We start from the raw sequence: 24,613 nt of genomic DNA, 5'->3' as shown, positions 1-24,613 counted from the left end.
TCGGGTGACCTGCGCGCTCTATCAGCTTCACCAACCTCTGATTGATTGATCGCCTGCTCCCTGATCACCTCCTGCCCCTCCCCCCCCCAGGGGGGCCCATAGAATCCTTCACCCCTGCCCCCACCCCAGGGGGCCCCATAGAATCCTTTACCTCCTGCCCTTCCACCCCCAGGGGGCCCAATAGAATCCTTCACCTCTGCCCCCCCAGGGGACCCATAGAATCCTTCACCTCTGCCCCCCCAGGGGGCCCATATAATGCTTCACCCCTGCCCCTCCTCTTCCCCCCCCCAGGGGGCCCCATAGAATCCTTCACCCCTGCCCCCATCCCAGGGGGCCCCATAGAATCCTTTACCTCTGCCCCTCCCCCCCCCCCAGGGGCCCCATACAATCCTTCACCTCTGCCCCCCCCCCCCAGGGGGCCCATAGAATCCTTCACCCCTGCCCCTCCCCCCAGGGGGGCCCATAGAATCCGTTACCTCTGCCCCTCCCCCCCAGGGGGGCCCCATAGAATCCTTCCCCTCTGCCCCCGACCCCCCTGGGTGTCCAGTGACCCCCCTCAGCCTGGCTCTGGTTCACCTCTCACTGGTGCTCGTGAAATGCCATAAACACAAACAGTGATGACGCTGCACTCACCCCTGACCCGGGGATCCTGCTCTGTCTGCAGCAAACCTGAGGTCGGGGCTCAGCTGTCAGGACAACAAACTGGTATCTCAGCGCATGCGCAGATCCCTACGGGCAGCAGTCAGGGTAGTACACTGGTCGCACTGCGCATGCGCAGACCCCGGCAGACCGCGGTCAAGGTATCACAGGCCGTGCTGCGCATGCGCAGACCCCTAAACACAGGTCTCCCTCTCAACTTTAACCGAAGGTGCGCGCATGCGCAGTTATTAACAGTCGATCTTCTCATAACCATGTAACCCGAGTTGCGCATGCGCAGATCTACATTCACTACCTCCACCGCGCTCACTTCCCCGTAAATCCGTAGCCAGTGGGTGGCGCATGCGCAGATCCGCATTCATTACCTCCGGAAGTGACGTCTCCCGTAGCCGCAGCCACTGAGTCTGACTCGCAGAGAGCGGAGCTGCAGCCCCGGGGGCGCCTCGAAGCGGAGGCTTCAACTCCAGGCGCTGTGAGGCCTGGTGAGTCAGAGGTGAGGCTGAGGAGGGGGCGGGGGTCTCTTCCATGTTTCCCCCTCTCTGTCATCGACCCTCATCCTTCGAGCGTCGATCCCTCAGACCCTGTGTTGACTCCTCTTGAGGCTCCTCGAGGTCGGGGCCTTTTTAAGCCTCAGTTTATGATCTGCATTTTTATAAACCTTTCGTGAATTCTGTATCTATGTCCTCAGAGCACAGGTCCTGAACAATCATTGGCAAAGCCAAGAGATTGCTCCCATGCAAAGTCTCCTGGCTTTGCCAGTGTTTGTTTAGCCATGCTGCACAGCTCAAAGCAGAGCAGAGCAATGCGCTGACACCCCAGAGTGCACCGCGGCCTGGGACTGTGTTATTCTTTGTCATGTTGCACAGCAGCTTGCGAGCTTTGCATCATGTCTAAATAAGCATTGACAAACCCAAATAGCTCTCATGTTATCTGAGAGCTGTTTGGCTTTGTTAATGTTTTTTGGTGACGATGCGAGGAGCGTTGGCTGCAACATTACTCCAGGGCTTCCAACACCTGGGAAATGTGGAGATGATTTCATAAACACAGTCACTCAGTTCAGTTCATAGCTTTTATTCGATTTGAGAATACAAATCATACAAGCAAACATTTAAAATACAAAACCTTATATATACAAAATGACTCAAAATGTTCACGAGAGTTGTGAGTAGAAAAATGGGCATATAAAACATATGCATCAGTTAATGGGCAACAGTTAAAAGTTTAAAAATACTGGCATTATGAAGTTTATACAGATGGATCATATGTGTACAGACAGGAAATCGATCTATTTATCACACCAAGTGAAGTTTCCTGGCAGCTGTACATTGAACCAGACGGAGTCCGGACGGCTCAGATGGGCATGGAAAGATAAAATTGGAGTGTGAACAAGGACCATACAATACATACTGTGGTCGTAAAACACATATGATAATTCCACATTTACAAAATATTTTTAAAACTATTGTGTACAGACAGGTATGTATAGAGTAAATTAGTAGCAGCACTATACTTTTCCTGGCAGCTGGACATCTCAAAAAACGTATAATTACATAATACGATAACAAAAATATTTTGTATACAACATATACGAATCATATGGTACAGACAGGTATGTATAAGGGTGTTACAGCACTATACTTTTCCTGGCAGCTGTACATTTTAAAATAAAAGTGGCCACAAAAAAGCAAATATCCACATTCTCCAGTGAGGATATTAACATCAGTGCAGTCTTTGTGGATCGGGTATTATATTTTATAAAAATAGGCTTAAGGTATTTTACCCTAAGTGAATGGTAAAATTTACAAAAAAGTAAAAAATGACAACAGCTCTGGCGTGAGGTATTGTCACACGGGCAGGAAGTCTCAGATTTGGCTTTCTGAATTGGGAACGCAACAAGGTGATGTACAATGCCCAATCTGACACGAGTTAGTACAAATTGGTGGGATGGGCGAGTTACGTTCACAAGGTAGGGTTGAAGCCCCGGAGTTAAATTCAGATCCTTATAGAACTTTACGGTAGCGAGCTTACCATGCACTTTTTCTCGCTCAGCCTTTTTAAAATTTAAGAACGTTTGCTTAATTACTTTTTTGGGAATGGCGACTGCCAACTCAGGTTCAAGGGAAACATTAATATCAAATAGAAGATTATACCAGAATTGAATGTATTTCAGCCACTGTATACGTATTGAGTGGTCTAAACCTATACAATCAAGAATAATCCCTTGAGTGAACCGAGTCTCCGGCTTAGCCCAAATAGAACGCCACAATAAGAGTGGCCGAACGGCTGCTAAGTCAGATATAAACTCGATCCCTACCTCGTCATGGATCAATTGTATGGAGGCGGATGGAGGGACACATAGCAATCTCTTTAAAAACTTGTTTTCATCAATTTGGAGTGATGGACCTTCACTATGGCCCCATACGCCTGCCCCATACAGTGCAGAAGAAACACAACGAACGTTATATATATTAATCATATCTGAGATGCTTCTTGATCCAAGTTTAGTGGCAAAACGAAATATGCTGCTGGTGGTCCGCAGCATTTTCAGTCTGATGTTATCAAATTCAGCGGTCCAGGACCCACTGTTGGTATAAGTGATTCCCAAATAACAGAAAGTTTTAACGTGTGTCATTTTGTCACTGTCCAGGAAAAAACTATGCTTCATCTTATTTGCGGCCTGCCCGCATGACATAACATACGTCTTAGATTTGTTCACACAGAGTCTCCTGTTTTTAATAAACAACATAAAACTATCGATTAGGCGCTGGAGGCCAATCTGAGTGCGGGATAAAAGAACAGCGTTGTCCGCATAAAGTAAAAGTGGGACTGGTTTTCCACCAATCAAAGGTGCGTCCGCGGAAATGTCAACCAGGATACGGTCAATGCCATTGATAAAAAGAGAAAATAAAAGGGGGGCCAAAACGCAACCCTGGCGGATTCCCCTTGAAACTTTAAAGAATGGGGTACATTCACCTAGGGTGCCATAACGGACCTTGCAGGAAAGTTTTTCATAAAGCCTGGCTAAAAAGTGGACAATTTCCTTCGGTGCCCCAGACTCTAGCAAAACCTCCCAAAGAATAGCATGATTAACTAAATCAAACGCGCTGCTCAGATCAGCAAAACATAAGAAAAGGTTGCCATTTTTGGCCACAGTATATTTGTTGATAATAAGGTCCAAGTTAACACATTGTTCCAGAGTGCCCATACCTTTCCGGAAACCATATTGTACTTGCGTTAAAATATTCAAATCAGTTGCCCAAGTTTCTAACCTTTTGAGCAGAATCCTACTCATAACCTTCACTGACGCATCCAGCAAAGAAATTGGCCGGTAGTTGGAGGCCTCGGATTTGCTACCTTTCTTGAATAGGGGAATTATAACTGATTGTCCCCAAGAAGGAGGGAAATCGTCTTCTGCCGCACAATTAAAAATCCTCACCAAGATGGGGACCCACAGATTCGGTTCAGCTTTTAACAGGTCAATGGGAACCCCATCCGGGCCTGGGGCTTTTCCTCCTTTACTATTGGAAAGCCCTTCATAGCCTTCCTCCAGTGTTACTCCAATGGGAAGGGGTATCCAAGGTGAAGCCTCAATAATTGATACCTCTAGGGATATCCCTTCCGGGTTAAAGATCTTAGTAAAATGGGTAATCCAGTCATTACATGCTACATAGGAAGTTAGTTCCGGGGTGTCATCTTTATTGAGAAAAGGGCTGTTAATTGTTTCCCAATATAATTTGCAGTTTTTGGTCTCCACTGCTTCCTTTAACTTATCCCAAGCTTCACTCTGTAAAATCTTTTTTATGGTGGTAATTGCCATTTTATAGTTGGCCCTAAGAATTTTTATTCCAACACTGTCTCGCGGTTTGGTGCCCAATGCTTTCTTTAGTTCCCGAAGGGCAAGTATACATGGTTTGTCAAACCATCCCTGCTTCATACCTCTGTTGGATGAGAGAACCCTGGTAAAAATGCCTTCGATAGTGGTGTTCATAGTGATAAAGTGTGACAGTAGGGAGTCAGGATTAGTTACATTATTTAAGCAATAGCTGATTTGAGTTTTACAGCTAGTTATAACCTCCTTCTGTTTGGCTTTAGAATTGGTTCCAGACCATTTGATCCTTAGACCATTTGGTCTGATGGGTACTAGATCAATGGAGCACTTTTCTGTTGTCACTGTTGGTGTACCGTGACCCAAAAGGGTGATACAAATACTATTGTGATCACTAAGACATTCTTCTTTAATATACAGGTTGGTAAACTCTCCGGTACTGGACAGCAAAATGTGGTCTATGAATGTCCCAGCATCCCTTCCTGTAAAGGTGGGACATGTAACTGCCTGGAGGTTTTTGTTACAGTTTAACAGGTGTAGGTCTAGCTTAATCAACATTTTATTGAGTATTGAGCCATAATTACAGTGTGGGAAATGTAGGAAATCCTCCCTCTCTCCCACACCCCCCCATTGGTTGGACAGTACTGTTCCAAGGCCACAGGGATTCCCATTGGACAGGTGGCATGGCTGTAGGTTGAAATCCCCTGCCCATACAACCTCTGCCTTTCTGTTCGAGGTGCCCAAAGCCCTTACAATTTCCTTTTCGAGAGGGAATAAAATGTTCCCTCTAGAGGCATCAAAAATGTTGTTATAAAAATTCACTATAACCAGATCTATTCCCTTACTGCACTCAACCCTCACAACCTGACCGTGGGTACCCACAGTCGAACTGCTTCTGACTACACAGTTACTCATCTTGTTAGACAGGAGCAACAAAAGACCCCCCTTGGCCCTACCTGAGCTGGATTTTGTAGCTTTAAGGCAGTGGGATGAATAACCTTCAATATTAATTTGTTCCTGGCACCAGGTTTCCTGGAGGAGGATTATATCAAAACCTTCCCCAATAAACCTAGACCAAAAGGGTGAGTCTAATTTCCCTGCAATACCAGCGATGTTCCAGGAGATAAAGGTAAGACCGGCAGACTTGATGGTGTCATGAACGCCCATCACCGACTGGGTAACACAGGGTATGGTTGAACTAACTTCCTCGACGCTCGCAGCTAGGCCTAACTTATGGGCGTCAAAGGATACGCTCTCATCAAGACTAAAACAAAGGGCACCTTTACAAGAATGGGTGGTTGGGTTGTAGCTTGTAATAGTATGAGATAAAAAAGGTACTGTGGGGCTTCCTTCTTTAGCCGTATTATGTTGACGGGCCTCCCGTTCAACGACGGGTACACGGTCCGTCGTGCACAATGCTATAGCTGTGTCATAAACAGGTGAGTTGCAAACATAGGGGAACCCAGGCTGCTTAGTGGCTGGCTGACTGGAGTGTGATGGGGCACTGCGTCAATCGACCATCTCCAGACAATCAAATCTGTTGCTAGTATGGACACCTTGCCATCCATTCCCCATAGGTTGACCTTTGTTGGGGTACCATGGACGGGGTAGCCAATCCCTATTCCTACTTTTTTGAGTCATCCAGGGGCCTCCATAGTTCCAGGGTTGTTCTTGAGGGATAACCCAATTTGGGGCTGATAATGGGGTATGAAAATTGAATACTGGTGGATAAAAAAAGGAGAGCCGCTTAGTATCGATTCCCCCTTTCTTCTCCAACTCTAGCCATGAACAGATGTGATTCACCGAGGATGCGTCTTCGCAGGTAACAATGACGCAATCCCCCTGAATACTCTTGGGGCTCGCCCCCCACCCACGAGACCCTACGGACAGAAGATATTCTACAGGTATTAGTAGGCTGTAGTGGTCTGTTGATGCTAAGCCATTGAAGTATTTTATTCAAAAGGGACCAGGAAGGTTCATCAGTACCTGCTGGAAGTTCCAGGACTCCCGTTAGAATGACCGTGAATGGGGAGACCTCCGGTGGGAGATGAACTGGGCGTTTGGGCCTAGACCCCCTCTTAGCATCGGTGTGATGTGATTTATGAGTAACCGAGGGTTTGTCTTGAGGTGGCTGCAGTCATCCCTGCGCCGCGATGGCATTAGCAGCTTGGGGTAACACTGCAGAGGACGATTGGGTAAGGGTTAGTTGACTGGTTAAGTGCGATTGGGATGTAGGTTGTGGTGGTGGTTTAACATTGAGTTTGGGGGGTTGTGAGAAGTTGGCCTGGTAGGGGATGTTTCCAATTCTGGAACCACCTACTACCTGACCAAACAATCCCTTATGGTGTCTGGTTGTAAGTCAACCTTATTAGACAAGCTATCCTAGGGGTAGCATGGACTAAGCAGCCTAAAGGCTTAACTTAAGAGGTCGTGTTAAGCGAGCTGTTTTACCACATACAATCCTGTAATACCAAATGAAAGGACACCACACAAGTATATATTATAAAAATATATGTGTTTATTACTAAAAACAATCCCCAGTATTCTTTATGAATAAAGGGGCACAAGCGTTAAATCAAAAGCACTGTTTAAACATACAAGTTGCACAATTATGGATGAGGGCGGGTGGCCACTCAAACCATATACTAAACAAGTGGTATAAGAGAGGCCACTCGAACAGTGGTTAGGCCTAGGGCCTAGGGAATCGCTGGGAGCAGTCAGGACAAGCAATGCTGAAGTCCGGAATGGCCCTCGGGATTCGGGAGATGTGCGGAAAGCGCACGCATGCACCAATGTTAACCAATGGTGCGTAAACGTCAAAGAGTTAAAGTTTAAGGACACTTCCGCTGAACTTAGAGGAACAAAACTTAACACACAGACCCTAGAGGTGTGCACCAGTGTGGGAACACCGGCGGAGCAAAGTTACCTCACCCACAGGAAGTGGGTGCACAGGGTCGAAGTGGCGTCGGGTTTTGACACGCAGGCTCTTGGTGCTTGGAGCTGAAAGGGCTGCAGGCGGGTTAAAGATGAAGTGTCCGGTGGAGTCCAAGGGTGGACTCAAGTTGTAGAGTACCTGAAAGCAGAGGGGACAGAGTCTGGGTCACTCAGCAGTGACCAGGGTGGAACCAGGATGGAACCAGGCAATGTCGGGCGCAATCAGGTGGTCGTCGAGGAGCTTCTCTCCGCTGTCACGTGGGCTCTGGGGCATCTGCGACGTCCAGGAGCAGGTCACGATCTGTCCCACGCAGGCTCTCACCGTCGGTGCAGTCGGCTTCAAGTTTGGAGCAAACAAGCCTTGGTAAGAGCAATCCACGCAGGATCGGAAGATTGCTTCTCACTCGGACCAGGAAGGTCAGAGTCGGGGCTCCTTTTCAGGGGAGCTGGTGTGGATCTGGAGCAACCAGATTCACGAGTCTTCTTAGGTAGTTCGTCGGCACAGGGACCACAAGCCAGCTGGCAAGTGACCGGGCCAACGCGTTGAGCCAAATCGTGCCAAAGGGCCCCACGCAGCACTCGTCGAGTGTGGAGGGCTGAACTTCGGCTCAGGAGTAGCTCAGGGTGGGGGCTTCTCAAACCCCGGTGCACAGCTTCGAGGGTCACTCGTGGGCTGCACGGTCAGCGTCTCGTGGTCACTTCAAGATGGCGTGCCCCACGCTTCCGGTCGCCTCCACGGGTCTCAGCTTTGCAGGGACTGTGGATCGGGCTGTTAGAAGCTGGGCAGGCTTGATCTCGTCGATCTCAGTCGCTCGAGTTCCGGCGGGAACTGCAACTAAGTAGACGTCGAGGGCTGGATGGTGCCTGCTGCTGCAGGGTGGTCACTCCTTGACCACAAGGGAGATTCTTCGGGCTTCCGCGTTGAAATGGAGGGCGAAGGGTCCAGAATATCGTTTCAAATGTTTCTTCCAGGAAATCTGATGTGCATTGGCACTGCTCCCACTCTTATTCCAATCTGGGGGGCGTGATTACCTGCTAGGTCCCCTCCTATGGGTGGGACCCAGGAAGTGGGTGGATACACCCCCTTCCTTTGATCCAGGCCGCCCTGGCACGAGGGCTGGAGTGCCCCAGAACCGGTTTGGCCGGATTATGCAAGGGGCAGCCTTGTGCGCCCCAGGCAGTGTCTGGTTTCTTTCAAACCTCCCTGCTACAATACACTATCTCCTGTCTGGAGGGCGGTGACACCCTCCTGTGACAGGAAACCCTTTGTCCAGGACCCATTTAGTCGAGTTTCGGTCGACTGCAGGGGTCCAGACATTTGTCTGTGGCAGAGGCATCCATTTTGTGGATCTTAAGGCCTTTGGAGAAATCAACCGCATTAAAGTGAAGTAACATGTCTTACCCCTCTAGAGGGGTGGAATGCCATCCCCGTCGCCAGAACTGGCGAGGGGATGGTATTCCAAAGCGTATGACACCTTACACGACATGTTTTGATAAAGCCAAACCAAAGTTGCTAAATAACCGCGAGGATTATAAGGCACTTAATAGTATATGGTATGGCATTATCCTGAAACAGCTTAGGGATTTGTTCCCGACGGCTGCAGACAGGCTCAGCTCATGCTAGAGCTCCATCTCACATAAAACCATGCACCCAGCCTCCAGGATTGGTGAGGCCTGACTATAGGAGTGGCTCACAGGTTTACATGTGTCCAGATATAGGTTTAGACATAGGTATACTATATCCAAGCAAGGGGTGTGTACACCACCTTACCCCAGCTGAGTGATCAGCCAGTTGTGTCAATTTAAGAACCAGCCAGGGGTGGCAAAAGATATGCTGCAGCCCCTGGTAGGCCTTAGTGGCCCCTATGCCCTGTGCACCTATAGTGCATTCTACAGGGGCTGACAAGAAGTCCATTTCCAATTGGTATGTGCCTATAGCACATGTGTCATTAATTTAGTGAGAGAACAGCAGGCTGGGGGTCTGATCAGCAGGCCCACAGCCTCAGTAGTCGAAAACCAGTGAAGCAAAAAGCAAAAATTTGGGGTGACCATAGGATAGCAGACCCTACTCTCCTACACAACCCCCCCCCAAACGCAGGGACATTAAACTAACCTTGACCAGATAAGTCTTCATGTTCTAAGTGGAAGTACCTGGAGAGACCATCTGCATTACCATGGTCAGTCCCTGGGCGGTGCTCCACTGTAAAGTCCATCCCCTGTAGGGAAATGGACCACCTGAGCAGTTTGGGATTTTCACCCTTCATCTGATTAAGCCATAAGAGGGGCTTATGGTCTGTCTGCACCAGGAAGTGAGTTCCAAACAAGTAGGACCTCAACTTCTTTAATGCCCAAACCACAGCAAAGGCCTCCCTCTCAATGGCTGACCAACGTTTCTCTCTGGGAGTCAGCCTCCTGCTAATGAAAGCAATAGGCTGGTCTTGACCATCTTGATTAAGTTGTGAGAGCACAGCTCCCACCCCCAACTCAGAAGCATCTGTCTGAACAATGAACTGTTTGGAGTAGTCAGGACTCTTTAGGATAGGTGCAGAGCACATGGCCTTCTTCAGGTCTTCAAATGCCTTCTGACAGCTAACTGTCCACTGAACCTTTTTTGGCATCTTCTTGGATGTCAAGTCATTTAATGGTGTCACTATAGACCCATAGTTTTTCACAAACTTTCTGTAATACCCAGTCAGGCCCAAGAAGGCTCTGACTTGTGTCTGGGTAACTGGAGGAGCCCAGTCCTGTATGGCCTGGATTTTGCTTTCCAGTGGCTGAACCTGGCCTCCACCTACTAGGTGGCCCAGGTATACAACCTTACTCTGCCCTATCTGGCACTTTGTGGCCTTGATAGTTAGGCCTGCCTTTTGCAGGGCCTCCAAAACTTTCTTCAGGTGGATCAGGTGATCCTCCCAGGTGGAGCTAAAGACAGCAATATCATCTAGATAAGCTGCACAAAAGTCATCCAACCCAGTAAGGACTTGGTTCACCAACCTTTGGAAAGTGGCAGGTGCATTCTTCAAACCAAAGGGCATTACCACAAACTGATAATGTCCACTAGGGGTAGAGAATGCTGTTTTGGCTTTTGACTCCTCAGCTAGTCTGATTTGCCAGTAGCCAGCTGTCAGATCAAATGTGCTCAGAAACTTGGCAGAAGCCAATCTGTCAATGAGCTCATCTGCTCTTGGAATGGGGTGAGCATCTGTCCTGGTGACAGCATTGAGACCCCTGTAATCCACGCAAAACCTCATTTCTCTCTTACCATCTTGGGTATGAGGTTTTGGCACCAGGACTACTGGGCTGGCCCATGGGCTCTCTGATGGCTCAATCACTCCAAGCTCCAACATCTTTTGCACCTCAGCCTTGATGCAATCCCTGACATGATCAGGTTGCCTGTAGATCTTATTCTTGACAGGCAGACTGTCACCAGTGTCCACAACATGGGTACACCAGTCAGTTTGGCTGGGTGTGAGTGAAAACATTTGCCTGTGAGCCTGCAAAACTTGTCTGCAGTCCCTCTGTTGTTGGTCAGTGAGGCTGCCTGCCAAGGCTACTCCATCAACTGAACCATCATCAGGGTTCTGAGAAAGCAGGTCTGGGAGAGGGTCACTCTCTTCCTCCTGTTCCCCATCTGTGGCCATGAGCAAGCTCATGTCCTCCCTGTCCACAAATGCTTTCAAGCGATTCACATGGATTACCCTGTGAGGGCTCCTGGGTGTTCCAAAGTCTACCAAGTAGGTGACTTCCCCCTTCTTCTCAATAATAGGATAGGGTCCACTCCATTTGTCTTGGAGTGCTGCTGGAGCCACTGGCTCCAGTACCCATACCTTCTGTCCTGGTTGGAACTCTACCAGCACAGCCTTTTGGTCATGCCAAGCTTTCTGTAATTCTTGGCTGGCCTCCAGGTTTTTGGATGCTCTTTCCATGTACTCAGCCATCCTGGAGCGGAGACCAAGTACATAGTCCACTATGTCTAGTTTGGGCTTTTTGAGAGGTAACTCCCATCCTTCCTTCACCAAACACAATGGACCTCTCACAGGGTGGCCAAACAAAAGTTCAAAAGGGCTGTAGCCAACCCCCTTCTGTGGGACCTCTCTGTAAGCAAAGAGCAGGCAGGGTAAAAGAATGTCCCATTTCCGCCTGAGCTTCTCTGGTAATCCTTTTATCATGCCTTTAAGGGTCTTGTTAAATCTCTCCACAAGCCCATTGCATTGTGGATGATATGGGGTGGTAAACTTATAGTTTACTCCACATTCCTTCCACATTGCTTTCAGATAGCTGGACATAAAATTCGTCCCTCTATCTGATAGTACCTCCTTAGGGAAGCCCACTCTTGAGAAAACTGCAATGAGGGCCTTTGCCACCACAGGTGCTGTGGTGGTCCTTAGGGGAATAGCCTCTGGATACCTGGTGGCATGATCCACTACCACCAGTATGAATCTGTTCCCAGATGCTGTTTGGGGGTCCATTGGACCCACAATATCAATTCCAACTCTCTCAAAGGGGACCCCCACCACAGGTAGTGGTATTAGGGGGGCCTTTGTTGTGCCACCTGACTTACCACTGGCTTGGCAAGTGACACAGGAGCGACAAAACTCCTTGACATCCTCTGACATGTGAGGCCAGTGAAAGTGTGGAACAAGCCTGTCCCACGTCTTGTTCTGGCCTAAGTGTCCTGCAAGGGGAATATCATGGGCCAAGGTAAGAAGGAACCCCCTAAACTGCAGAGGTATGACCAACCTCCTGGTCATGCCAGGCTTGGGGTCTCTAGCCTCTGAGTAAAGGAGTCCCTCATCCCAATACACAGTATGGGTACCTTTAGCATCCCCAGCAGCCTCAGCAGCAGCCTGCTGTCTGAGGGGTTCAAGGGACGGGCAATCTAATTGAGCCTGCCTCAGGTCTGCCCTTGAGGGTCCCCCTGTCCCCAGAAACTCAACCTGGTCAGGTTCAAGTTCCTCTGAGACAGTCTCCTCTTGGACTGCAGAATCAGTTTCCTCTGAAACTTGATCCTCAACCTGGGGCAAGGTGGAAGGCTGGGCCTTTCCTCTCTTGCTCCTTCTCTTGGGTTGTGGCTGGTCTATTGTCTCAAGATCCACCACTGGTTCAGGAAGGCACTTCTTAGCCTGAGCCCTTGTCATGGCAAGGACATGCTCTGAAATCCCTAGCATTTCTGCATGAGTCCTGTACTCCACTTCTGACCATGCTGAGCTTTCAAGGTCATTGCCTAACAGACAGTCTACTGGTAGGTCTGCACTCACCACAACTTTCTTTAGGCCATCAACCCCTCCCCAGGAGAAGTTCACAACTGCCACACTATGGGAGGTAGTGGAGTTGCTGGCGTTGGTTACTAGGTAGCTCTCTCCTAGTACAATCTGCCCAGGGTCCACAAAGTCAGGTGTCACCATGGTGACACTGGCACATGTGTCCCTGTATGCTTGAGCCAGTTTCTCATTAATTAAGGGAGTCTGCCTGTATTTGCCCAGGTTAGTGGGGCTTACTGCAGTGGGCAACTCAATGTCCACATCATACAGGAGAACATGCCTGTGTAGGGACTCTGACTAGGCCAGATCCTACTTCAATACCCAGGGTCAACCCAGCTACACCCTTGGACTGTGTTCCACCACTGCTTACTGTACTTGGGGTTGCAGTTGCTTTAGGAGCTGTAGTGGTGGGAACTGGATTTGCCTTGGTGCACTCACTGCCCCAGTGGGAAACTGATTTGCAGGTATTACACCAAGGTGTCTTTGGACCTTTGTTCTTCTTCTTCTTGTTACCATTTTGGGAACCACCCTCCTTACTATTAGTTTGGGGGCCTGAAGACTTCTGGTCTTTTTCTTTATCTTTCTGATTCTGATTACCACCCTTCTGGTCTGTTTTCTTCTGGTCACCACCTTGGTTCTGGGGTTTCTGCTTAATCCTTGTTCTGACCCATTTGTCTGCCTTCTTTCCCAATTCTTGGGGAGAGGTCAGATCAGAGTCAATAAGGTATTGATGCAACAGCTGGTTTGTACAGTTATTAAGGATCTGTTCTCTCATCATAAGATTGTACAATCCTGTATAGTCTGAAACTTTACTTCCCTGCAACCAACCCTCCAAAGCCTTAGTGGCACACTCCACAAAATCAGTCCAGTCTTGAGTCTGTGCTTTCTGGGTGTCTCTGAACAACAACCTGTATTGCTCAGTGGTTAGGCCATACCCTTCAATGAGAGCACTCTTCAAAACAGAGTAGTTTTTGGCATCCTCAGATCTAACTGTGAGGAGCCTGTCCCTCCCTTTCTCAGAAAAGGAGTACCACAAAATTGCAGCCCACTGATTCTCAGGAACCTGCTGTACCATGCAGGCTCTCTCAAGAGCAGTCATCCATTTGTGGATGTCATCCCCTTCTTTAAAGGGGGGCACAATTTTGGTCAGGTTTCTATTATCATAGGCCCTGTCTTTTTCTCTTGGAAAATTGCTGCCACCAGTGACATCTAAGCCACTTAATTTCTGCTCTCTTGCCAAGGCAAGTCTAGCTTGAGCCAAGGCTACCTCCTCCCTCTCTATCTGGAGTTTGACAGCCCTCATTCTGGCCCTATGTTCTAGTTTTTGAGAAGCATTCATGCCTCTCTGTGATTCTCTGGAGGCACTAGAAAGATGAGAGTCCCCTGAGGGAGATCTCACTCTTCTGTTGCCTGGGAGAATAACATGTTGGGTTCTGGGGAGGTGCTGGCCCTCTCCATTCCCCAGTAGGTCCAAGTTGGCCTGGCTAAGCCTACCAACTGGAACCTGGCTACCCTGATCCTGTACTTCTAAGTCCTCAACATCTGAGTCCTCATCCAAGTCATCATCATCCTCCTCTTCAGGGGGATCAACTACAGGGGGGTTCCCTCCATTTCCTGTGTCTAGGGAAGCTGCTTTAGCCTTCTCTAAGTCATCCTGTTCTAGGATTTCTACCAGGATTAGGCAGGTGGGGCTTCTGCCCCTTTTTAACCCTCTTGCTTTGCACAAGGCAATCAAGTCTCTGCGGGTTAACTTGTCATATCCAAAAGTTGCCTGGGTAAGGTCAACTGTCACAGGAGTAGACCCTGAGGCTTTTCCTGTGTCAGACATGGTTACTAGTGAGGTGTAAGTGGTGCACTTACCTACACTAAGTGTTTTCCTACTGGACCTTGCTAGTGAGTTGTAGTCAGGGGTGTGCTACTCCCTTCAACCTACAACTACTAAGTTCAGTAGAACTTAATATGCTAAGCTTTTGATTTTATATGTACCTAGAGGTACTTGATGTGATCTTTCAATTTGATACAAAGATTGCAATGGTAAAACAACAGCAAGCTCAAATCCGCACCGCTGCCACCAATGTGAGAAGTTGGCCTGGTAGGGGATGTTTCCAATTCTGGAACCACCTACTACCTGACCAAACAATCCCTTATGGTGTCTGGTTGTAAGTCAACCTTATTAGACAAGCTATCCTAGGGGTAGCATGGACTAAGCAGCCTAAAGGCTTAACTTAAGAGGTCGTGTTAAGCGAGCTGTTTTACCACATACAATCCTGTAATACCAAATGAAAGGACACCACACAAGTATATATTATAAAAATATATGTGTTTATTACTAAAACAATCCCCAGTATTCTTTATGAATAAAGGGGCACAAGCGTTAAATCAAAAGCACTGTTTAAACATACAAGTTGCACAATTATGGATGAGGGCGGGTGGCCACTCAAACCATATACTAAACAAGTGGTATAAGAGAGGCCACTCGAACAGTGGTTAGGCCTAGGGCCTAGGGAATCGCTGGGAGCAGTCAGGACAAGCAATGCTGAAGTCGGGAATGGCCCTCGGGATTCGGGAGATGTGCGGAAAGCGCACGCATGCACCAATGTTAACCAATGGTGCGTAAACGTCAAAGAGTTAAAGTTTAAGGACACTTCCGCTGAACCTAGAGGAACAAAACTTAACACACAGACCCTAGAGGTGTGCACCAGTGTGGGAACACCGGCGGAGCAAAGTTACCTCACCCACAGGAAGTGGGTGCACAGGGTCGAAGTGGCGTCGGGTTTTGACACGCAGGCTCTTGGTGCTTGGAGCTGAAAGGGCTGCAGGCGGGTTAAAGATGAAGTGTCCGGTGGAGTCCAAGGGTGGACTCAAGTTGTAGAGTACCTGAAAGCAGAGGGGACAGAGTCTGGGTCACTCAGCAGTGACCAGGGTGGAACCAGGATGGAACCAGTCAATGTCGGGCGCAATCAGGTGGTCGTCGAGGAGCTTCTCTCCGCTGTCACGTGGGCTCTGGGGCATCTGCGACGTCCAGGAGCAGGTCACGATCTGTCCCACGCAGGCTCTCACCGTCGGTGCAGTCGGCTTCAAGTTTGGAGCAAACAAGCCTTGGTAAGAGCAATCCACGCAGGATCGGAAGATTGCTTCTCACTCGGACCAGGAAGGTCAGAGTTGGGGCTCCTTTTCAGGGGAGCTGGTGTGGATCTGGAGCAACCAGATTCACGAGTCTTCTTAGGTAGTTCGTCGGCACAGGGACCACAAGCCAGCTGGCAAGTGACCGGGCCAACGCGTTGAGCCAAATCGTGCCAAAGGGCCCCACGCAGCACTCGTCGAGTGTGGAGGGCTGAACTTCGGCTCAGGAGTAGCTCAGGGTGGGGGCTTCTCAAACCCCGGTGCACAGCTTCGAGGGTCACTCGTGGGCTGCACGGTCAGCGTCTCGTGGTCACTTCAAGATGGCGTGCCCCACGCTTCCGGTCGCCTCCACGGGTCTCAGCTTTGCAGGGACTGTGGATCGGGCTGTTAGAAGCTGGGCAGGCTTGATCTCGTCGATCTCAGTCGCTCGAGTTCCGGCGGGAACTGCAACTAAGTAGACGTCGAGGGCTGGATGGTGCCTGCTGCTGCAGGGTGGTCACTCCTTGACCACAAGGGAGATTCTTCGGGCTTCCACGTTGAAATGGAGGGCGAAGGGTCCAGAATATCGTTTCAAATGTTTCTTCCAGGAAATCTGATGTGCATTGGCACTGCTCCCACTCTTATTCCAATCTGGGGGGCGTGATTACCTGCTAGGTCCCCTCCTATGGGTGGGACCCAGGAAGTGGGTGGATACACCCCCTTCCTTTGATCCAGGCCGCCCTGGCACGAGGGCTGGAGTGCCCCAGAACCGGTTTGGCCGGATTATGCAAGGGGCAGCCTTGTGCGCCCCAGGCAGTGTCTGGTTTCTTTCAAACCTCCCTGCTACAATACACTATCTCCTGTCTGGAGGGCGGTGACACCCTCCTGTGACAGGAAACCCTTTGTCCAGGACCCATTTGGTCGAGTTTCGGTCGACTGCAGGGGTCCAGACATTTGTCTGTGGCAGAGGCATCCATTTTGTGGATCTTAAGGCCTTTGGAGAAATCAACCGCATTAAAGTGAAGTAACATGTCTTACCCCTCTAGAGGGGTGGAATGCCATCCCCGTCACCAGAACTGGCGAGGGGATGGTATTCCAAAGCGTATGACACCTTACACGACATGTTTTGATAAAGCCAAACCAAAGTTGCTAAATAACCGCGAGGATTATAAGGCACTTAATAGTATATGGTATGGCATTATCCTGAAACAGCTTAGGGATTTGTTCCCGACGGCTGCAGACAGGCTCAGCTCATGCTAGAGCTCCATCTCACATAAAACCATGCACCCAGCCTCCAGGATTGGTGAGGCCTGACTATAGGAGTGGCTCACAGGTTTACATGTGTCCAGATATAGGTTTAGACATAGGTATACTATATCCAAGCAAGGGGTGTGTACACCACCTTACCCCAGCTGAGTGATCAGCCAGTTGTGTCAATTTAAGAACCAGCCAGGGGTGGCAAAAGATATGCTGCAGCCCCTGGTAGGCCTTAGTGGCCCCTATGCCCTGTGCACCTATAGTGCATTCTACAGGGGCTGACAAGGAGTCCATTTCCAATTGGTATGTGCCTATAGCACATGTGTCATTAATTTAGTGAGAGAACAGCAGGCTGGGGGTCTGATCAGCAGGCCCACAGCCTCAGTAGTCGAAAACCAGTGAAGCAAAAAGCAAAAATTTGGGGTGACCATAGGATAGCAGACCCTACTCTCCTACAGGGGTACACACTGGTTTGAAACAGGTAATGAGGTGGTTGAAGGCTCTTTAGTTTTGGCCTGAACTTTGGGTGTAACCGGCGGTCTAGGTGGGTTAACCGGTGTGGTCCCAGAGTTGATTACTACTGGTGCCCCTCCGGTATTGGTAGTACCCGCCCTGGTCTGATTGGGTATTTTGGTGAGGAGTATGGCGAGTTGCTTTTCTATAGCCATAACACTCCTCTCCAAAGGTTGGAGGTGGAGTTTAAGTAAGTCCCTAAAACTAGCAAGAAGTTGTAATGTGTCGTTGTCCAACGGACTAGGGCCACCCTCTTGTACATTGTCCAAAATAGAGCATTGTAAACTAGATGAATCTAATACAACGAAGTTTTCACTGGGGAGGATGTTGTTAGATAATGGGACAGTTGGCCCTTTCTTTTTGCTGGTAATATGGTCTGATTTAGTATTCCCCTGTTTGGGCAATTCAGGCTGTTTAGGAACGGCACCTTCTCTGACTCCCCTGAACACAGTCACTCATTTAATTACAATACCACACAGACAATATTCCCTCTATTTTTATCCTCTGTGTGCGAGAGAGTAAGGTCTCTGTGTGCTGCAGCCAAGGCTATGTCAAGAACCTGGCCACGCATGTAGACCAGGGGTTTAAGTGGGATGAGAAAACTAGGGTGTCTCTCAAAAGGCATGACCAATGCAATGAAGGGCGTGGGTTAAAAGCAATTAAGCTAGCTTAGCATAGTGTGCCACCTGACTGATATTTTGCTTCTTCTGTCATTGCATCCAGATATATAATACAAGTATCATTACACCTACAAGCAGGTGCGCAACACCTATTGGAATCAAAGGGCTTCAGCGAACCCCCCCCCCCCTCATGTGTGGCAGCCCGGGCTCAGACGGCTCCCAGGCACACACACAGCCGCATCCGAGCACTTCACAGGTCCTTAAAAAAGACCATGTGCATGTTAATGAGGCTTTGATGTTGTTTCGCCCCTTCCAAGAGCCCCTGCAGCTCCACTCTGCCTACTGCTTAAAGTTTCAGCCCCCCCGACATTTTTTCTTAGCCCCCTCCCCCGAAATGTGGCTCTAGTTGCGCCTCTGCCTACAAGAAGCCAGGATTAATGGTTTTGTCAATGGTTGTTCGTTGCATAAAGTTGTATAACAATTGAAAATGCTTCTGCTCTTATGGTAGAGGTTGTAGCTTAATGCTCGAGCTGCCAACTTAGGCGATGGGTTTTCTGTCTCGGGTTAGACTAACATTCTGTGATTCTCTGCAAATCAATGACTCTCCCCATACATTCAAAAAGAAAATCAGGTAAATTGCTCCAATACCTTTGGGTTGAGTTCCCACTATATAAAACTTGCTACATTTATCTTCTAAATGCGGGGTTGATGGTTTGCCTTTTGAAAGAATTTATGTTAAATGCAGCCCATGACGGACGCTGTGATCAGGGAAGCAACTAGACCCGACCTTCGGGAGGGAGCTAACACTCCCACCCAGGGATAGCCCTAGCACGCGTCGCACACTGTGCAACAGTCTTTCTTGGCGCCCCATCTCCTTCTTCTCCATGAATTCCATCACTACCACTCACCAACATCCAGGATCATCTGAAAGCACACGTTGTGCTTTTAAACGTCCTGCATTCCTTTTCTTAAAGCAGCAGGGCTGATTGTGGGCCTTTTGAAAGTATTTATGTTAATCACAGCGTCCGTCATGGGCTGCATTTAGCATAAATACTTTCAAAGGCAAACAATAAGCCACACAGCTGTGCTGTATTTAGAAAAGAAATACATCAAGTTTAAAAGCACGTACTTGTTCTTTCAGATGATTCTAAAAGCACACCTCATGTTTGTAGACTTGTTGCATTTCTTTTCTAAATAGAGTGCAGCTTTGGGGTTGATTTTATGCCTTTTGAAGGTATTTGTTAAATGCAGCCCTTGACGGGCACTGTGATTAACATAAATACTGTCAAAAGTCCCACAATCAGCTGAGCTCTAGTTAGAAAAGAAAAGCAGGAAGTGCATGTTATGTTAATTAAACTTTTAGAGTGCAACGGTTACCCTGAGGTGTCCTGGCGCTATGCACTGCATATCAGGAGAAATTATGTCACTGAGTAAACAGCCATATTTTCAGCCCCCCTCTAAAAGAGAGGAGATCTGCTGAATTGCTCAAATGGAACGGCAGGTCATTCTAGACCTTAGATGCACAGGCGATGAAACTCCTAGCTCCCCAACTGGCTCTTTTAAATATAGGAACTAGAACTTGTTTTGCTCCTGTGGACCAAAGAGCCTTCCAGGAACATACCATTTGAATCTTTGCCTCAGATGGTCAGGCCTATTCCATTGAGGGCTTTAAATGCCGTACAGAGGGCCTTAAAGCGTACCTTTTGTTTCACAGGAAGCCAGTATAGTTGTATTAGTTCTTTTTTGACAAAATTCAGGTGTGCCTGTCAACAACCTGGCCGCCACGTTTTGCGCGATCTAAAGCCTGTTAATGTGCTGTTTTTGGGCGTTCAGACAGAGGCTGTTGCAATAATCCAGAAGTGCCATAACAAGTGCAATGACCGCCGTCCTGAGACTTTCTTCTGAAAGATAAAGCTTTCTTTTTTGTACGATTCTGAGTATCAGAAAACAAGCTGACACCACCGTGCTTATGTGGTCACTAAACGTAAGTTTGCTATGCACTAACACCCACAGATTTGTTGCTTTCCCGTTGGGAGCAGGGCAAATACCAAAATCTTCTGTCCGTCAGTCTGGTGTCCATAGGTGTGGGTTATTCCCGAATATGATGGCTTCTGTTTTGCTTGAATTTAGTTTCAAGCAGTTGGTCGATATCCACCCTGAGATGGCTTTCATACAAGCATGAAAACGTGCCCCAGTTTCCTTTTCCTCCCCTTCTCTAAGAGATAACACAATTTTAGTGTCGTCCGCATAGGAGGTGAGTTGGAAGCCAAAGGATCTTATCAATCATGCCAGAGAAATCACGTACACATTAAAAAGTGTACTACTACACTACCAACATTCCGAATGGGCACCACCCTTGTGGCTCCTGTTCTGTGTGCCCTCTCACAAAAAAGTGTAACAGTGTGATTTTGGCTTCAGGCAAGGAGTGGTTTCTTAATCAGTTCAGTAATTGTAACACCACCAATGTGGTATACCGTTTGCTGTGTGAATGCAATTTGCAGTATCTTGGATTAACATCACGTAAGATCACGGTCAGGGTACAAGAACATCTAAGTACCATAAGGGCAGGCAAGCTCACAACCAAACTGGTTCAGCACTGTTACAAGGAAAAACACAATTTCACCTGGACAGTACTTGAAAAAGTGAAGGGTACTTCGCATAATATTGAGAACGTACTTTTGTCCAAATTATAGAGTGGAATAGGGTTAAGTGACACAGATGATGATTTACCCCATAAAAATTCTGTTTTGCTCTTTGGTGTCCACCGGGGCTCCGAATGGGTGACAACATTTCTTTAAACTCTGGCCTTTTGAGCATTTGTTGGATATAGCTTGCCCCTGTCACCCCATGGCATTCAATCAATCAATCAATCAATCAATCAATCAAGACATTTATAGAGCGCACTACTCACCCGTAGGGTCTCAAGGCGCTAGGAGGGGGGGGTGCCGTTACTGCTCGGACAGCCAGGTCTTGAGCTTCTTCCTGAAGGAGAGGTGGTCTTGGGTCAGGCGCAGGTCGGTCGGGAGGGAGTTCCAGGTCTTGGCGGCCAGGTAGGAGAAGGACCTTCCTCCTGTTGTCGCTCTTCGGATGCGTGGGACGGCGGCGAGGGCGTGGCTGGTTGATCTGAGGTGGCGCTTGGGAGCGTAGAAGTTGATTCGGTTGTTGAGGTAGCTCGGGCCTTGGTCGTGTAGGGCTTTGTGTGCGTGGGTGAGGAGACGGAAGGTGATTCTTTTCTTGACGGGGAGCCAGTGCAGGTCTCTCAGATGTCCGGAGATGTGGCTGTTTCGTGGGATGTTGAGGATGAGTCTGGCTGAGGCGTTCTGGATCCGCTGGAGTCTCTTCTGGAGCTTGGCGGTGGTTCCGGCGTAGAGGGCGTTGCCGTAGTCCAGTCGGCTGGTGACGAGGGCCTGGGTGACAGTCTTCCTGGTCTCGGTGGGGATCCACCAGAAGATCTTCCGTAGCATGCGTAGGATGTTGAAGCATGATGAGGAGACGGCGTTGACTTGTCTGGTCATGGAGAGGGAGGAGTCCAGGATGAAGCCCAGGTTGCGTGCGTGGTCCGTTGGTTTGGGTGCGGTGCCCAGGGCGGGGGGCCACCAGGAGTCGTCCCAGGCGGAGGGCGAGGAGCCCAGGATGAGGACCTCCGTCTTGTCTGAGTTCAGTTTCAGGCGGCTGGTCGTCATCCACTCGGCTACATCTCTCATCCCTTCGTGCAGGTTGGTTCTGGCGGCGGAGGGGTCGTTGGTCAGGGAGAGGATCAGCTGGGTGTCGTCGGCGTAGGAGATTATGTTGAGGTTGTGTTGGCGTGCGATGGCCGCGAGGGGGCTCATGTAGACGTTGAAGAGGGTGGGACTCAACGAGGATCCTTGGGGGACGCCGCAGATGACTTCGGTGGCCTCTGACTTGTACGGTGGTAGGCGGACTCTCTGTGTTCTTCCGTCGAGGAAGGAGGTGATCCATTCCAGTGCCTTCTCCTGGATTCCGATGTTGCCGAGGCGCTGCACTAGGGTGCGGTGGCAGACAGTGTCGAATGCCGCGGAGAGGTCCAGGAGGATGAGGGCCGCTGTTTCTCCGTTGTCCATCCATTAGAAAAGACCCTCTTTGTAATGGTGCCTGTTGGAGCTGCGATAGGCAAGCCCAGCACAAAGGGGGGGTAGCTTGGCTTGAGTGACAAGGCGGTAGAAGGCTGTTGTGTTAAGCCGTCTATGACCAAATAATAACTCCCTGCACACCACACAAAAAGAAGGACACCACACCACTGTTATAGAAAAATACGTTTCGTTTATGTAAAAGTTCTCTGGGTTTGAAGGAAGTTCACTTAGGTAATCACATTCACATTTCTTACATGGGTTTGATTAGCTGTGTACTGGTTTCTCAGGAATAAATAGTTGGACTCTAATAAATAAATATACTGGATAAATATCAGGATTCAATACATTAGAATAAATATCAGCAATGACTGGAATAAATATCAGCAATGACTGGAATAAATATCAGCAATGACTGGAATAAATATCAGCAATGACTGGAATAAATATCAGCAATGACTGGTCGTTTCACATAAATATCACAGGGTCATTCTGGTATCGCTGCCACCAATTAATCACTTTCAGGGTAAACACATTACGTTTGTCATTCAATGCGGAATGCGTGCTCTTACAGTTTTTGAAGTGTTCACGGGTTCGGGCTCTCTGGGCACAAGATACGCGTGATAATCCCTTAGTTGCACTCACAACTCATTGCGCGTATATCTGGAAGATAAAGGCATAAAATGACTACGGCAATTACACTCCGCGGCCAGCCGGTTCAATGCTACTGCTGCCGGAGGAGTCTGTGCGCTTCTGTCAGCGCAGGCGGGGTTTCCGAAGGCGGCTCCAGTTCACGAGTCTTGGGACCGTCGAACGGGCTGACGGAGGGGCCAAAACACCTGCGCGCACAGTTCAAAATGAGACCGCATCACAGTTCCACAACAACGCGGCAACTTCAGGGGTAGAGACGGCCCACCTCACTTTGGCGGCACCGGTAAGCGCTCCAGTCAGTATGGCACTTCTCCCAAGGGCGAAGGGGGGTTCCAGGGGCTCCGCGATCCTCCCTCCGAGCTCACTCACGGGGGGGGTTCCCGCCCACACACCAGCTCCCAAGTCACTCGGGCAGGGCAGAGACAGTAATCCCGCCCAAATGAAGGCCAGCCTTTCCCCGCCCCAGTGCAGCACCTCACCTTCTATCCACAAACAGCGCGTCGACGGCGGTGGGTTCGGAGACATCCGAACGCCCGCCAGGAGGCACTTAAGTTGAAGGTGGCACTTTTAAGAGTTGCAGTTGCGATCTCACCACTGGGGGACGGGGAGGCTCTAACTATGGCCAAAGTCTCTGAGGGGCAATTGGGCACTCGCTGACCAGGCGCTGAAGGCTAGAGGTCACTGCTCACGCTTCTGACTGGAACGCCAGTCAGGGTCCACGCCAGCAACCTCTGCTGCTCTTCTGCCTGCGCTATCAGCTGCCTCAGGGGGTTAACAGGGCAGGTGTCAATCTGGGGTCAAGTCCTCTTCTTCTGGTGTTCTTTGATCATTCTTTTTTTATGGCCGCCAGGGACTGGGCCTTTTATACGCACGAGCCAGAAGGTTCTAGAACCTTCCCTGGCTATGTCAATGACATGGCTCTTTCAAGGTATCTTTTTGGTCATTAGGAGCCACCGTACTGGGCTTCCAAAGGCAGCCATTTTGTGTACTGGTAACTCCTGAGGGGATTCCTGTCAGGTTTGCAGGTTACACAAAGTGCGCCAAAACCTTCAAAGGGTCAGAGGTCAGAGGGGCTCCAATGGGAGTCACTCTCATAGGGGACAATGGTGTCCACCATTTTAGGGTTGACAACCCCAGTTGGTTATGCCACTGGTTCCGTCAGGCGCCTTGTACATAGGTGCCAGGAACTTGGTGAGCAACTGGGCATCAAAGGGCATCTAGCCCCATGGGACAACACACAAAAAGGTCCTGGTAGACAAAAAAAAAGCGACAAATTTTAGGAGGCACGGGGGAACAAAATAAATCATAGTGTGAGGGGACTCTCAGAAGCAGACAGGTCTAACACGCGTCCCCCCCAGCTGAAAGTGGGGAGAGCTACCCAACCCCTTGGGAGTTCTCAACACTAAGGCGGAAATACCTGGAGAGACCGTCTGCATTGGCGTGGTCAGCTCCGGGCCGATGTTCCACCCGAAAGTCCATTCCCTGTAGGGAGCTAGACCACCTCAACAGTTTTGGGTTTTCCCCCTTCATCTGCATGAGCCAACGAAGGGGTCGGTGGTCTGTCTGAACCAGGAAGTGCGAACCAAACAGGTATGGTCGCAGCTTCTTCAGTGCCCAGACCACCGCAAAGGCTTCCCGCTCAATGGTACTCCATCTCTGTTCCCGGGGAAGTAGTCTCCGTGACAGGAAGACCACGGGTTGATC

At 49.2% G+C, this 24,613-nt stretch overlaps 1 protein-coding gene across 1 annotated transcript in view; it reads left to right on the top strand.

The window, feature by feature from the left end:
- Positions 1-1,020: 1,020 nt before the first annotated feature.
- Positions 1,021-24,613, top strand: part of LOC144762066 (uncharacterized) — a 56,577-nt gene continuing 32,984 nt past the window's right edge. Inside the window, exon 1 of the mRNA XM_078647203.1 lies at positions 1,021-1,150. The gene's annotated coding sequence lies outside the window, so the exon portion shown is untranslated. The remainder of the gene's footprint in view (positions 1,151-24,613) is intronic.

Source organism: Lissotriton helveticus, chromosome 6 (genome assembly GCF_964261635.1).
Source record: "Lissotriton helveticus chromosome 6, aLisHel1.1, whole genome shotgun sequence".
NCBI lineage: Eukaryota > Metazoa > Chordata > Amphibia > Caudata > Salamandridae > Lissotriton > Lissotriton helveticus.
This window is presented reverse-complemented; position numbering and strand designations above follow the sequence as displayed.